At 52.0% G+C, this 12,946-nt stretch overlaps 1 non-coding gene across 1 annotated transcript; it reads left to right on the top strand.

Moving 5' to 3' along the window:
• The first annotated feature begins 12,253 nt into the window (after positions 1–12,253).
• On the top strand, positions 12,254–12,433 carry LOC147698491 (small Cajal body-specific RNA 16). The gene has a single exon (XR_015299661.1).
• Positions 12,434–12,946: the final 513 nt, after the last annotated feature.

The following is a 12,946-nucleotide window of genomic DNA, read 5'->3' as shown; positions in this document are numbered from 1 at the left end:
GCCGAGGCTGACCGGTGGGAAATCACCAGAGTGGGCCGAAATGGATCCTATGAACAGAACCGGAACAACAACGGTCAGCACCGTCCCCGAGGAGGAGGAGGGGGCCAAGGACGAGGAAGAGACAACGCTCCGGTCGCCCCCGCTACCAGCACCACCCCCCCGGCCAACCGGGGCAGCACCCCGGCGCGACCGGGATACAGAGCCAATGTCACGTGTCACCGATGCCAACGAGTCGGCCACTATGCAAACGACCCAAATTGCCCACAGTACCAGAGCCCAAGACCCCGCCAAGTGGCCGCTGCTGCCCTGGGGCAAGAACAGATCTCCGAGGAACAGGAAGAATATGAGCAAGAGCATCAAGAATGGGAGCCAGCCACCATGGCTCTAGCATGCTTAGGGGGGAAAGACATGGTCCCGCGGGTCCCCCTGCCAACACCCGGAAGTACAGCCAATGGGTGAGCATCAATGGACGCCAGGCCGAAGCTCTCCGTGACACCGGGGCCAGTGTAACAGCCGTCCGCTGTCACCTGGTGGCCCCAGAACAGTTCCTACCGAACATTCTCTGCCCTGTCCGTTCAGCCGATAACTCGGAAAGTCTGTGTCGGATGGCCTGCGTCCCTTTCGAATGGGGAGGGGTCTCCGGCATGTTGAAAGTGACGGTCCGGGATGATGCCCCCGTAGACTGCCTCCTGGGAAATGACCTTGAAAGCTCTCCGTGGGCAGCCGTAGAACGAAGAGAACACCTGGGGATGTTGGGCATCCCGGACTGGGCGTGCGTCACCACCCGGTCCATGGCCACCCGTGCCAATCCTCGACCGGAAGAACCCGAATGGCCGGCGCCTCCTCCCCCAGTCGCCCCAGTCGAAGACACCGACCGTGCCGTCCCCCCAGAACCAGCTCAACCTCCGGGCCTCGCTGGCCTCGACCAGTGGCATCAAGAGGGGGGGCCCACTCAGGAGCAGTTTCGACAAGAGCAGAAGACCTGTCCCTCCCTCGAGGGACTCCGCCAACAAGCCCTCGCCCAGAGCGCAGGGGATACCTCCGGAACACATTGGATTTACTGGGACAATGATCTGCTATACAGTGAGCAAAGGATCGCGGAGCTGGGGGCCAGCCGAGTGCTAGTGGTGCCCCTCCGTTTTAGAGACTTCCTGCTAAATCTGGCCCACGATGTCCCCCTGGCTGGACACCTGGGTCAGGATAAAACCTACAGCCGCCTAGTAACCCACTTCTTCTGGCCCAAAATGAGGAATGATGTACTCCAGCATTGCCGATCTTGCCCCACGTGCCAAGCCAGTGGAAAGAGCGGCCGCAAACTAAAAGCCCCCCTGCAAACATTTCCCGTGGTCACCACCCCGTTCGAGAGGGTCGGGATAGACATTGTGGGGCCCCTGGACCCCCGTACAAGACAAGGACATCGGTTCATCCTGGTACTGGTGGACCACGCCACCCGCTACCCCGAGGCTGTTCCCCTGCGAACTGTGACAGCCCCGGTAGTCGGCCGGGCCCTGATGGGGATCTTCTCCCGTGTGGGCTTCCCCCGAGAAGTCGTCAGCGACAGAGGCACAAACTTTATCTCTAAGTATATGAAGTCCCTCTGGCAACAGTGTGGGGTCACCTACCGATTCACGACCCCCTATCACCCTCAAGGAAACGGACTCGTTGAGCGGTTCAACCGCACGCTCAAAGGGATAATTGGGGGGTTGGAAGAGCCCCTCCGTCGCCAGTGGGATGTGCTGCTGCCGTGCCTCCTCTTCGCATATCGAGAGGTCCCCCAGAAGTCCCTCGGCTTCAGCCCATTTGAATTATTGTATGGACACCCCGTACGGGGGCCCCTCAGTCTAGTCAAGGAAGGCTGGGAGATGCCCCCTCTAAAGAACCCTCCAGATGTCTTCAAATACCTCCTAACCCTCCGCAACCAGACCCGACGGTTCAGAGAGCTGGCAAAAGTAAACTTGGAGGCCAGTCAAGAGGACATGAAAAAGTGGTATGACCAAAATGCCTCCTCCATCGAATTTGAACCCGGACAACAGGTATGGGTGATGTCCCCCACCGAACCATGCGCCTTGCAAGACAGGTGGACGGGGCCCTTCAAAGTAGTCGAGCGCAAGGGTCCCGTCACCTATCTCATCGACATGGAATCTTCACGGAACCCCCTCCGCGTCCTCCACGCTAACAGACTGAAACCCCACTTTGTACGTTCAGAACTCAGCCTCCTGATGGCCACAGACAATGGAGCCGAAGGAGACTCCGAACCCCTCCCTGACCTCCTACGGACTCGGGAGAAAGATGGCTCTGTGGATGGGGTCCGACTCTCGGAGGCCCTCACCCTAGAACAACGCCAAGAATGTCGAGACCTTCTGTTGCAGTTCGCCGGCCTGTTCTCCCTCACCCCAGGTGTCACTTCCTGGTGTGTGCACGACGTGGACACGGGGGACAGCCCCCCTATCCGCCACCGGGCCTACCGCGTACCAGATCGGGTACGGGCCTGCATCCAGGAATAACCAAAATGCTCACGCTCGGGGTCATTGAGCCCTCAGACAGCCCCTGGGCCAGCCCAGTAGTACTGGTCCCCAAAGCAGCCCCCCCCCGGCACCACACCGGAACTCCGGTTCTGCGTCGACTACCGGGGCTTGAATGCGGTCACTAAAACGGACGCACACCCCATCCCCCGGGCAGACGAGCTAATCGACCGCATGGGAGCTGCCCGCTACCTCAGTATTTTCGACCTGACGGCGGGCTATTGGCAGATCGGCCTCACACCCCGGGCCCAAGAACGATCTGCATTTTCCACTCCTGATGGCCATTATCATTTCAAGGTTATGCCCTTCGGCATGAAGAATGCTCCAGCAACATTTCAGCGGCTCGTCAATCAGGTCTTGGCCGGGCTCGAAGGATTCAGCGCCGCCTACCTAGACGACATCGCTGTGTACAGCCACCATTGGTCCGACCACCTCCACCACCTCCGAGCGGTGCTACAGGCCCTTCAGCGAGCTGGCCTCACGATCAAGGCCAGCAAATGCCAAATTGGTCAGGGGTCCGTAACCTACCTCGGACACCAGGTGGGAAGCGGCCTGGTGGCCCCTCTGCAGCTCAAGATTGCCGCCATCCAGTCCTGGCAGCCCCCCATCACCCAGACCGAGGTACGTGCCTTTCTGGGACTCACGGGCTATTACAGACGGTTCGTGAAAGACTATGGTACCATAGTGGGGCCCCTCACAGAACTCACGTCCAAAAATCAACCCAAGAAGGTCAACTGGACCCCAGACTGTCAAACAGCCTTCGAACAACTGAAGGCCGCCATGTGCTCCGCCCCTGTGCTCCAGGCCCCCGACTACAGCCGGGAATTCGTCGTCCAGACGGATGCCTCCGACCACGGCGTTGGGGCGGTCCTGTCTCAATTGAACACCGAAGGCCTTGATCAGCCAGTGGCCTTCATCAGCAGGCCACTCCTACCTCGAGAACAACGCTGGAGCACCATCGAGAGGGAGGCCTTCGCTGTGGTATGGGCCCTCAAAAAGCTCCGGCCCTACCTCTTTGGCACACACTTCCGGGTGCAGACCGACCATCGACCCCTGCAGTGGCTGATGCAGATGCGGGGGGAGAACCCAAAACTACTACGTTGGTCCATCTCCCTACAAGGGATGGACTTCACTGTTGAACACCGGCCTGGGCCAGATCACGCCAACGCGGATGGCCTGTCCCGCTTTTTCCGCCTCGACGAGGAGAGTCCCCAAGAGGATGGGTGACTCACCCCGCCTTCAGCTGGGGGGGACGCATGTTGGACAGGCCACGTGAAGGGCCGCTCCCCCTCTGCCCGACCAGGCCCGAGCCCGGCCCCTCAAGTATCACACACCACCACTTCACGTTTTCCGTCCCCTCCGGGACCCTTGCCTCTGAACATATCGACCTCGTGGACCCGATCCACTACCGGCCCGCGCCCCCAGCCTGGGCGCCATCTTGGACCCTCCACCACGAGGCCGCTTGGCTCCCGATCGACCCCAACCCTGGGCCTGGCCAGGCCTCAGACATCCCGGCACCACCATCCACCCAGGAGGTGAGCGGACCACTTGGCAAGTCAATGGGAGAAAGAGGTGTCGATGGCTCTCCCCCGCCAGGTACCGATCGCCCACAATCTCCCCGGGCGCTGGCTCCAACCCCTGCTGGGTGTCTGGACTCCTTCATCCCGGACCCCCCGACCTCCAAGTGCGAGGGTCCGGACATCAAAGGGCACCAGCCCTATAACTGGGGGAGCTCCAGAGTAGGAAGGCAGTTGTATCCTGGAGTCGAGAGACGCAGAGAAGAACTCATCCTTGACGGGCTATTGGCGCTGCCGTAGCTCTGCCTTGCGAACTATCGTCCTGCCTGCTGGCGCTGCCGCAACCTTCGTAAACCTTCATCGTCGTCGGGACCTGCTGGCGTGGCCGCGGACCGTTTGTAACCACCATCTTCATCGGGACCTGCTGGCTCCGCCGCGGACCGTCGCTTCCTTCATCCATCTCGGGACCTGCTGGCTCCGCCGCGGCCCGTCCACCTAGAACGCCGAGCTCGAGGATTGAGAGCTATTCCATCTATCGGTAACAAGACTGTCCCGCTACCCTTTTCCCAATCCAGAGACCAGAATCGAGGGGACCCCTGAGTCCAGACCTCCTTTTATCATCTCACCGTACCTAAAGAATTGCTTATAAAGTATCGTTAAACCTTAACCTGGTGTGGTGTCCGTCTGTGGGGGGGAAGTTACTTGTCTGTACGATCGCTGGAGACGGCTCTCCCCGGAGACCTCTCCCCTTATCCTCGGCCGACCCTCCCGGTCCGTCTAACACATCTCCTAGGCTTGTAAATCACCCTGACAATTCGTAGATTGCTCCTTGTTGTTCTCCACGCCACTTTGCGTGTGAGGGGTAGCCTTTCCCCCGGAGTTAGGTCCAAACTCGCTACCTTGCAGTCTCTTTTGTGAACTGCCATCTGGCGGGGGCTGGGCTGCGAGTGCCGTCTCCGTTTGCTACCTCCTTTTTGTCAGACCTACTCACCCTGCGGTGTGGCACCCCAGTGTGAGTGGCCCTCCTTCTACACACCGCCCTGTCGGTGTGTTTCCATATCCAAACCAATACCCTGTTGTTTCCGCCACGCCGCCAGGGAGGCTTACGTCTGCCTGCGGCTCCCCCTACCCTGTGTCGTCTCTTTGCGCCTCCGCCGCTCTTACTGTGGGCCTGCCCCCGCTCCTGTACCACTCGAGCCCTTGGGCACCCACCTCTTGTTATGCCTTCCAGGAGGCTGACATCTGGTAAGGTCTGACGGAATCTTTCCCTAAACGCCATGGTGTGCTCTGATCCGTCCTCGTCATTCTGTTGTGGCATGCTTGTGTCCTTTTCGGAGTCGTACGGCACCTTCTCCTCTCATCATGGGCCATCCATGCAAATAACATGAGTAACAAAGAACAATTGTTTTCTATTTTTTGCTATTAGAGGACGGACACCTATGTGAAAGCCATGCGTACTTCAGTTGAAGAGGATTTTGAGTTAGTACCAATATAGTAGCTTCTATATAATATAATAATTTCCAAAAATATCATGCCACTGGTTGCAGATTTTATTTATTAACTGTCGTAGAGCGATATTTTTGGAAATCATATTAGATGAACAATACTTATGGCAGACAATATTGTAAAAACGATATTCTGATACTATCCCTCCAAGGTATATATATCCAGATTCTGTAATTTTCATGGTGAATGATGCCTGCACAGTGCATGTGTCCAATGTACAAAAACTGTTTCACAGTTCTTGCAAGAAATGTCTACTTAGACTAAGGGCCATATTTAGATCTTGGCAGACAGGTTACTCCGTCATAGCTGTGACGGATATGCCGTCCACCGAAATATAAATCCCTTAGGATATAATGGGATTTATATTTCGGCGGACAGGATATCCTTCACCATTGTGCCAGAGTGACCTGTCCGCCGAGTTCTAAATCAGGCCCATATTCTCCCTTGAGAGAAAGGTATGAGGTTGGTGTAAGCAAAAAGAAAACAGGACATTCTAAAAGCTGTGGATATTCCAATAATCAGAATCTATGAGCCATTACACTGCTATAATAACATTTGCACGTAGGCCTAATGTTAACAAAAACTATAAGACATAAATTACACATCATGATATTTTTTGCAGTTTTATACAACCCCAATTCGATTCCAAGGTATTGGAGCACTTAAGTGAGCACCACAAGATCACATACATTTTCAGGCATGGGTAGGATAAGGGCCTGATTAAGAGCTTGGCAGTGTGTGAGTGGGCTGCCACGCCACCACCCTGTTCCCACACCCCCAAACAGGGCCAGCGCCCGCCCTCCAGATTACGAGTATTGTCATGGTTTGGCTGGCAGTCGGGCCTGTGGCAGTCCCGTGGCAGTGCAGTTTAAAGGCTCATATGTCAGCCTTAAACTGCACTGCCACAGGACCGCCAGGGCGCGTTCCTGCATGTGCAGGAATGGGGTGCATGCACATGGATGGGCACAACATGTGCCCCTCTCCATACACCCCTCTGCATAGGGCCAAGAGCTTTCCTCACCGCAAGCAATTTCATGGAGTAAGAACCTTATGAGACCGCTGGTGGTGAGGTAAGTCGGAATATGCTTGGCGGTGCCGCAGGACACTACCTAGCATATTATGTCCCTCAGACGGCCGTGTCACTGACAGGGATCTCTGATCCCTGGCAGTTGCGGCAGTGGCATGGCGGTCCGCTACCGAAGTTGCAGTCTGGCGGTCGGACCACCGGTGCAGTGGTGGCTGGAAAACCGTCGCTGCTGCACCAGGAGTTTGGCTGTCCTTGGACTGCCAATCTCATTAATAATCCCTAAGTGATTTGCCCAGAATCACAGGATGTTGAGCCTAAGCCGGACATCGGTTCTTGTAACTGGTTCCACAGTTCCAAAGTCTGCAGCTCTGAAAAAAAATATCCTTTCAAAATGAACAGGCAAACTGGGAAACAGATGTAATTTAAATGCAAGGCCAATTCATAATACTAATACAGAATAGTCAAACTGTATGTTAAATAAATTAAAATCTAAATATTTTAAAGTGAAATGTGCTCATAAGGGAAGTGTCATGACAGGAGCACATGTTGCATTCCAAAGATTGTTAACACAAACATGGAAATTGTAGAATGCCACGTTTGCTGTGTTAGATATGCTTGCTGTTTAGGCATTTTGAAAAGGCGATTATGTCACCGGTTAATTGTTCAAACAACTGGGTGGTCCGTTGATCTGCATTGTTTTCATTACATACACATGTATTTACGAACATTTGTTTCAGGTTGAACAAGGCCGTCAACAAAGAGATATGGAGAGCAGCACACAGTGTCATGTGGTCTTTAACTATCACAATCTGCTCCAAACGGAAATGAATCCAACACGACAATGTAGTCGTTCTGTCTGGTGTTTTTTCCAGAGTGTTCTACCGGAGACAGTGGTTCGCTATCTCGTGTGATTGCACAGCCTTTGTGCAGATTGTTTCCATTTCCGATGTGATAGGGTCAGCGGGCCAGTGGGACTGGTTTCTACCACTTGGTGCAGTTGATTAAAGCAGCATGCCATGGTGGCAAGACTGGTTCATGTTATAAATGTTTCAAAAACTTTTTCAGGAAATTCACTCCTTTCCCATAGTTTTTCCTATAACGTTTATGACGATATTGTGACCTTTCATCAGTTTTATTTACTATAATTGTGATTTATCAGTGTGCTGCCTTGTTTTGCAATGCGTAATTTTATCATGGCCTAGTAGAATAAAAATAGACGTAACCATAGCAAACCAAAATACATCAATGCACATACCTTTTGTGTTCTACAAGGAACTTTGCAATATGCCATTTGTAAAGAAATGCTCACTACAAAACAGCAACAAAACACCTGAAACGTTAAATGCCACGGATGTCCAAATATTTTGGGGTTCAGAAGAGTTAATAAAATAGTTACGTGTATTTGTTGAAACAATAAAACCACTTTTGTAGAAGGTTTTAGGCTGATTAATGTTTATCATTGTTTTAATTTTGGATTTTGCAAAACACCCGCATTTGGCCATTACAGAGTGCTATGGAATAAAAAAACAAGAGAAAGTACAAAAGCAGAAGAAAGGTGAGGGGAGGTAGAGTCCATCCTCATCTGGGGAGAGACACATCTTTCTGGCAGTCCTTTATCACTGTCTATGTCATTACCAATGGTCACTTTAATTCCATCCTAAAGAGTTCAGCCTTCAGTGTTGCATGTAACTCAGGTGTTTTAACATGTCAAGCATTACAGAATACAGGTATGTTTAAAATGTAACAGAGATGGGAAGAGCAACGTTGCAGGAAATACAACTCCGTGGGTATGTGGTTGAGAAACCTGTGGGAAATGAAGAGAACAACTGCAGGCTACATCTTATTCTGCTTTCTCTAGAATGGTCCTCACATGAATAGTCCCAGGGATTCCCTTCATACACCACAAAGTCCCACACAGTGGGATTGCTGAGAGGTGGTCCAAGGCCACGCCCCTTTTTACACCACTCTGCAAACGCGCCCACCTGACACACTGCTCCTTGGGGGATGATGTCCACTTTAGTCCTGAGTTCCTGAGGACACAAGGGGACCTCATCGTCCCACTAGCAGTGCGCCAAGAGGCACGTTTGCAGAGTGTTGTAGAAAGGGGTGTGACCTTGGACCACTTCTCAGCAATCCCACTGTGTGGAGTTTACTCGAGGTACCTGGTGGGCTAGTTGGCCCCAAAGCACCCTTAGGATTCAAGGGGACTGAATCCCCCAACCCAGAATGCACCAGGAGGTGCATTTGCAGAGTGGTGAAGGGAGGGGGTGGGGGCTCCGGCGAGATTCAGGCTTCTCTTTTCTTTTCTTTTTTTGAAGTGAACTGTGTAGCCACCCAGGGCATGGCCACTTTTTAAAAAACAAATCTATATTTAAAGGAGAGGGCCACATGGCCCACCTCCTGAGTACTTTTTCGCCCCCTGGGACCCCATCCCCCAGTGCTTTGCCTCTTTTTGAACTTGTTTTTTCTATTTACTTTACGGGCTAGCACTGCCCCCGCATATGTTTTCCAGATTGCACCCGGGACCTGGCCCTCCCTTGGCCACTTTTGGTCCCGGGGATCCATCCCTGGGGCCTGGCCTCACATTCAGGACCACAGGGGAGTCCCAGTTCCCCCATGGTCCCTGTCAGCTCCCCGCCTCCTGTGGGAGCCGTCATTGCTTTTGGACAAAGGGTTTGCCCAAAAGCAATTCTGCTTCGCTTCATGCAAACTGCATTGTCCTGGGGGTGGGCACCGCAGGACATTGCTGGAGCCAGCCCTGGGGGTTGGCGTTCCCCAGGGCCAAGCAGGGCTCTTGAAGCTGGGCCGCATGACCCTACACCCAAATTGAACATAGCCCCGGGGAGGTGGTCCCCAGGGTCAGGGGGCTGTAACTGACCATCATATTAGAATAAATGAAGCCCCGGAGAAATGGTGGTCCCTGGGGCAGTGTTGGGGGTCTCGAGCCCCCATCACATTGTTTTTAAAGCTAACCCTAGTGAGGTTGTGGTCCCCGGGTCTTGAGGGGCCTGCGAGGCCCCCATCCATTATTTTGGAATGCCCCGGGGAGGTGGTGGCAGCGTGGGGGGCAGGAGCCCTCTCCACGCTTTTTATAATAAAAGAGCCCCAGGGAGGTTGCAGTCCCCGGTCCTACAGGTGCCCGCACGGCGTATATTTTCCACATTGCCCATGGGACCTGGCCCACCATAGTGCTTATTAAAACAAAGTGCGGGCCATCACACTTTGTTTTTTTAATGTTTTCTGCAAAACCCCCTGAGCAGGTCTAGGGGGTCAGGGTCTTTCTACCCTGCCCCCTTTTCTTCATTTTTAGGTCTCGGCCTGCGTAGGCTGTGCTTGCGCAGTCTCTCAGGCGAGATTTTATGTTTTCCAGAGTGGGGGCTTGAACCCGCCCCTCTTCTCCATTGGCTGGCTTCCTAAACGGAGGCCAGCCATTGGAGAAGAGGGGCATCTGTCCATTTAAGCCCCATCTTTTTTCGGATTGAGAGTGTGTTTTTTGCTGTCCTTTCTCTCTGTGACGTCTTCAGTCACTCAACAAAAAACACGCCCCCCAGTCTAAAAAGGACGGGTCTTAGTTCCTTTGTGTTTACGCTTGTTGTTTTACTTGATATATTTATTCCATCGCTTGGCTAGTACTAGACATGGGCGAATTTTGCGAATTCGCAATTCGCGAATTTTGCGAATTTGCAAATTCGCAATGCGCAAAATCCGCGAATTTGCGGATTCGTGGATTTTGCGGATTTAGTGGCTAAAGGCCGGCCGGGAAAACGGTGCACATCGCTAGTGTGAGGGGCAGGGCCAAACGGGTGAGGCTTATATGCGTGTTCACATGCATCTTGTGTGCTTAAAAGGACAGGCACGGATCAGAGAAGCTCGTGGTCACAGTAACTGCACAGGGATTGAGCTTGTGAAATTCAACTATGCAAAGGCCTCCATCAAGCATCAAAGCTAATTTTTGACGATAGATATGGGGAGAGCGCACACCTACCCAGCCTCGACAAAACACACATTTTTGGGGGTGCTGATTAACTTTGCCATCACACCAAAGAGCGCCGGGGTCCCCCGAGTGACCTGCCCATCAAGTGGGTGAAGGGCGTGAAGACGGTGCACACACCACTAGTGTGTGTTAGGACGGGGCTTATATGCGAGTTCACATGCCTCTTGTGTGTATAAAAGGTCAGGCACGGATCAGAGAAGCTCGTGGTCACAGGAACTGCACAGGGATTGAGCTTGTGAAAGTCAATTATGCAAAGGCCTCCATCAAGCATCAAAGCTAATTTTCGACGATAGATATGGGGAGAACGCACACCTACCCAGCCTCGACAAAACAGTAAACAGTCACACATCATCTTGCAACTATTTTAGGATGGCGCCGGCAAGCTGCCAGCGCCATCCTAAAATAGTTACTAAATTAGCTTCATCAGGGCACTAATAGATAAAATAAAGCAGGTGCTCGAGCACCTGCTTTATTTTATCTATTAGTGCTTCCTGTTGAAGCTAACTTAGTAACTATTTTAGGATGGCGCTGGCAGCTTTCCGGCGCCATCCTAAAATAGTTAAAAGTTCAACAGGCTTGAACTTTTGCCCCCCAAATCCGCCGCTCGCGGATCTCGCGGATTTTCAGTAAATTCGCGGGAGTTCGCGGATTTACCGAAAATCCTCGAAATCCGCGAGCGGAACGGAGTTTCCGCCCACCCCTAGCTAGTACATGAGATGTTAAGGCTAGACACGTAACACAGAACATTCCGCACTCCTCAAAAATTTTATATTCCCCTCCTCGTATATCGTAGAAAAGCAGTTTGACTTTTTCTGTGAATAATCATGTCTAGTAGCAATTAAATAAAATGTCGGAAGTCAAACCCAACATAGCAACTTGGCAATATTTTAGTTGTCTTTTATTCATATTAATGACAAGGGTCGGCTGGATAGGTCTCCGGATATCCGCTTTTGAAATGTTCACCAGCGAGCGTGTCAGGCCTCAACGAAAAATTACGTCAGGAATGTTAGTTGCGTTGCATCGTTTGCTATTGGATTAGTGATTTTGCAAGAGTTCTTTGAGTGAGTCCCTGTGATATTAGCTGGTAGACCCCGTACCCCCAACATGGCTTTCACCCCCAACATGACACCGAAGGCCAAGAAGGAAGGTAAGAGCTGGTGGCCGAGTGAACGGGCCTTCGGGGGATTTGTGGGGAAAAGAGCTTGCTGAAGGGTTTATTTTGTGGTGAAACGTGATAATTGTCTATCAACCTCCAGGCAGAGTGTTGTAGGCAACGTACAGCCTTTAATTGCAGATAAAAGTTGGATTGCGTGTGTAAGGGAGTACCGGAACGTGCTGCGATTCCTGTACAGGTGCAAGGAATTCTTTAACGTTCCTGCACTGTTTCGAATTTTTGCCATTTAATTATCCGGGGCGTTTGCTAGTGCTTTATACCTGGGCTGCGAGGAACTTCTTACGAGCAGGAATGCGAATTATATTTGTAGTCTGTTGAGTGGTTTTATATATAATGCCCTTGGGGGAAGTTGTAAAGAATGAAAGTAATCTGTTTTACACTCCCCTGGAACGTGCCCGGCATAAACCCACGTCATTTTTTTTTCTGTTTGATTTTATTTTAAGTGTAAACTGCTTTACTTCCTGTTCTTGCATGTGTGTGTTGATATTTCATTTCCCTCTGGTGATGGAGCACATGGTCAAGGAGGATGGCTCTTTTGTGGCTGATCCCTGCCTGGGCTCAGTTCGATACCAAGGCAGCCAGTCCGGGACCTAGAGAAACCAAAAGGGCTACCTCCTCAGAGGAGCTCGTGCAGTAACAAGTCTGAACATCGTAGCAGCAGTTTGGTGATCATGTATGATACTGCAAACACACGTTTAGGTGAACTACCATAGGACTAAAATTTGTATATTTAGCCTGGTTTAGTAGTTCATCAGCTGACCTGGAAAAAGGTACATAGAGCCTTGTTTGCACTTCCAAAACAAAAAACTAATTATCTCAAGCGGGTTTTGTGAACTTGGCTGCTTAGTCCGTTCGTCTTTACGAAATCTGTTCAACTTGTTTCATCTGTTCTGTTTGTAATTTAATTTTTGTTTGCTTAGCTGAGACTGTCTTCTTCTTAGCTGTCCCTGTTAAAACTGAGGCAAAGTCCAAGGCAGTAGCTGCCCCCGATGTGCGTGCACTCTGTGTGTGTGTTGCTCGCTCTGTGTGTGTGTTGCTCACTCTGTGTGTGTGTGTGTTGCTCGCTCTGTGTGTGTGTGCGTGTTGCTCGCTCTGTGTGTTGCTCTGTGTGTGTGGCTCTGTGTGTGTGGCTCTGTGTGTGTGGCTCGGTGCATGTGGCTCTGTGTGTGTGTGTGTGGGTGCAAATGCAATAGGTCTCGCATTTGC

This window comes from Lissotriton vulgaris, chromosome 8, assembly GCF_964263255.1.
Source record: "Lissotriton vulgaris chromosome 8, aLisVul1.2, whole genome shotgun sequence".
In the NCBI taxonomy this organism is placed as follows: domain Eukaryota; kingdom Metazoa; phylum Chordata; class Amphibia; order Caudata; family Salamandridae; genus Lissotriton; species Lissotriton vulgaris.
This window is presented reverse-complemented; position numbering and strand designations above follow the sequence as displayed.